Below are 3965 nucleotides of genomic sequence, written 5' to 3'. Positions count from 1 at the left end.
CTTGAATGGACTGTATACATCGCATAGATTGTATATATATTAATATTAATGGTCTATGATACATTGCTACGTGCTTTACATAGTATCACACAGGAGGACACAGCAGCTCACAGCAGCTGATCCATTTTCGGGCTGAAAACGAGCAGAAGTTTCCTAATTCATATGTTCGTGTTGCACCCGTTCATTATTGAATTGTTACTGTATTATTGTAATCATTTCTAATTAATTCCTGTTCATGCACTTGTATATTGTTGTTGGTTTTGATATGGGACATGGTTTCAAGGGCCAAGGGTTAGGGGTAAGACAGAGAAACGGGATTCAGCCATTGTCATGCGTTTTACTTTGGTACGTGTAACTGGTTTTTGTTTCAGGCTGTCTTCACCAATGCCATGTTTTATATACATCATATTTTATGTTGACAGGCGGTGGAGTAAAATTTTGTCATATAGTCGCAGAGCTGCCAATTTTTCCAAAAACCTTGGAGTGAGATTTTGCTGCATGCAAAGCAATTTTTTTGGCTCTTTCACTCAGCTAAATTAGCACAACTTTCATGCATTTCTTTCACATCTACAGCAGTCAAATTTACTGTGTTCACTCAGAAGGAAACACATCACATGGGTAGGCACTTGTAATGACATTGTGAACATGTTTAGAGTTTAGAAACATGTTTAAAACTTGCCCTGTTCAAGTGTGTTGGGTGCTAACTCTAGCAGGAGGATAACACAGTATAGACAGCACCGATTGGTTTCATTTTTCTCTCTATTGACAGTACTACACATTTACAAACAACAGAGCTCCGTGTTGAAATTGACCAGAATTATTCTTTAAATACATGTCTGTCAGCATGATACTTATGGGTCACGTGACCTCTTCTCTGTTTCTTTTTGTTTACTTTTACCTATTCAGCAGATGCCCGCTAAATGTGAGTTGTGTATACCCGGACACATACAAATCAATTATGAAGGATACCTTCGGCACAATTAATTTTTGTTTGTAGTTGATGTTCACTTGCTTCACAAGCTTGTCCCGTGAGATCAAGTGTAGCCAAACCCAGAAGCCGAGTAGCTGAGTATTTGACCCAGCCGCCGAGCTGAAATCATGTGTAGCCAAACCTGGACGCTGTCCCGTGGTAGGAGGCTAACCCGGAAGGCAACCCGTGGATACATTTTAATAGCTTTTCATGCCAGCTATTTCCGGGATTTATTTTCCTTTAATTTTGGGGGCTGATTATCACTACAAGCCTGATTACACTACAAAGCTGGTTCAGTTCTCAGAGTCATTGTGGACCATTAGGTAGTTATGTTCCTTTCATCAGTTCTTGTCACGTTTTGGGGGATCAGCGTCTGGCTTTCTAATCCCCTAAAAATATATATAACTTCATAATAATAGAGTCTAGTCAAATTCTCTCCTAATTGAAATGGAGCTTAGCATAAATTCTTGCAGGAAGACTTCTAAACTAATCATATTCTCTCTCTTCTAAACTGAACAGCTGTTAGAGGCTTTTACTTATATTTTAAGCAATCAGAAGCCTTGAATTTAACAAGCCAATCACAGCATGACTTCCGAGTTTTAATCCTGTCTCTCTCTACTGCTCAGGTGTCATTTCAGGCTAAGAGCACAACCCTCCTCCTCCCCTTGCTCTTTCGGTCTTCATCATGCTTGGCTCCTGGTTCCTCTTCCGGCAGGCCACAATCGGCTCCTTGATCAGAATCAGAATCAGAATCAGCTTTATTTGCCAGGTATGAGGACACATACGAGGAATCGAAATGGAATGATTAACTGGTCACTCAGCGCTATTGACAAGATTTTTTCACTCAAGCTGCTGGATGTTCTGACTGTGGAAGATGTAGAGGACGTATGGCTAATGGAATTCTGTTGGTGGGGGTCCGATCTTTGGACTTTGGATCTACCCTATTGGAAATTGGTAAGACACCCGCCAGAAATTTACCCAAAAGCTGACTGGGGAACGTAAAGAGTGGTAATGAAGTGAACAAGAGGCTGAAGGTTTTACATCAGGGGGCTGCTCAGAACGGTGAACTGTTCTCAAACATCTCAGACGAACTGTCATATCACTACAGGAACTGGAACGGACGTTTGTTGCAGATGGTGAGAGATATTGTTGCGGACATTGATTCGAACAAATCCACTGAATCAACCTAAATTGGATTAAAATTGTGTATCCTTTGTCCCCACCCCCCCACCCTCCCTTCACCCAAAGCGGGAAAAACAACTTCCAGCTGGTTACAATGCATCGGCTAACTCCTCAAGGACAAGGCCGAATGAACTGACTTTTTAACAACTTCGAAAGTCTGACCGTCATACTTTACACACACAATCATTATCTCACTCCACACCATACATATTCTTGTATGTGTCCTCATACCTGGCGAATTAAAGCTGATTCTGATCGATGTGCTCATCTAGTTTTGATGGTTCAGTGAGAATCTACAATGTAAATAGTCATGAAAATAAAGGAATTGCATTGAATGAGAAGGTGTAACCAAACTTTTGGCCTGTACTGACCACCATTTGATTTAGGTCTCAGCTTTCCAAAGGGGGGGTGTATGCTATAAACTCTTCAGGGTGCCCAAACTTTGGCAGATGCCATTTTTTTGTTTTCTTTATTTTGAAAGTGTAAATGACGGAAATAAAATCTAACTTTTGTGAGATATTATACAAATGTTTGATCCGTCATTTGATGCCGTTTGGAGATTTCCATCTTTCTTGGCTTTTTTATGCACATTAATGCAAATTTTAACATGGGGTGCCCCAAACTTTCAAGCCCCAATATTTATATATATATATATATATAATATATATATATATATATATATATATATATATTTAGGGGGTTAGAAAGCCAGAAGTGATCCCTCAATGGAGTCTAGGACATGAGGTGTGTAAGGAACCCAAAGGCCGTCATCGGCCTCATCCGGGACGGTGATGAGTCAGCCTACAGACGGGAGGTGGATCAGCTGGCTCTCTGGTGCAGCAGAACAACCTTGAACTCAACACGCTCAAAACTGTGGAGATGAAAGTGGACTTCAGGAAGAGACCCCCCACTCTTCCCCCCATCACCATACTCAACAGCCCTGTGTCTGCTGTGGAATCCTTCAGGTTCCTGGGATCCACTATATCCAGACCTGAAGTGGGAGCCCAACACAGTCACCATCATAAAAAGGCCCAGCAGAGACTGTACTTCCTGCGACAGCTCAGGAAGCTCAACCTGCCTAAGGAGCTGCTGGTCCACTTCTACACAGCCATCATCCAGTCTGTTTTTCTGCATGTCCATCCCTGTCTGGTTTGGATCTGCCACCAAAAAGCACAGGAGCAGACTGCAACGGACAGTTAGGACTGCAGAAAGGATCATCGGTGCCAACCTGCCCTCCGTCCATGACTTATACACCTCCAGAGTCAGGAAACGGGCAGGAACCATCACTACAGACCCATCGCACCCCGGACACAACCTGTTCCAGCTTCTCCCCCTGGTAGGCGCACAGAGCACTGTACGCCAAAACCAACAGATTCAGAACAGTTTCTACCCCACAAGCCATCTTCTCTGATGAACAGCTGACTTCTGAACCACCGTGTCAGGTTCAGTTCTGGTCAATAACACTGTAACACTGTCTAACACGCACCGTATTATCCACTTATTTAGTATTACTCATCATTCCCAACTCACATCTCAAATATTTTTTTATCTATTCATCATTTCATTTCCTATTTTTCAGAACTGTTCATATGTTCATCTGTTCGTATTGTATAATATAAATAACATAATACTATTTTATCCAGTACCCTTGCACACTCACATTTAAATAATTGTATGATCTCTTCATTGCACTCATGCCTATCTATATTGTTTCTGTTTAGAGTATGTATATATTGTGTGATATTTTCTGTTTTGGTTGATATGTATGTGTAAGCACAGTGTGTGAGTAACAATGCTCAAAGAACAAATTCCT

The sequence above is a fragment of the Etheostoma spectabile genome, unplaced genomic scaffold, assembly GCF_008692095.1.
Source record: "Etheostoma spectabile isolate EspeVRDwgs_2016 unplaced genomic scaffold, UIUC_Espe_1.0 scaffold280, whole genome shotgun sequence".
Classification (NCBI taxonomy): Eukaryota; Metazoa; Chordata; class Actinopteri; order Perciformes; family Percidae; genus Etheostoma; species Etheostoma spectabile.
Note: the sequence above shows the minus strand (reverse complement) of the source record.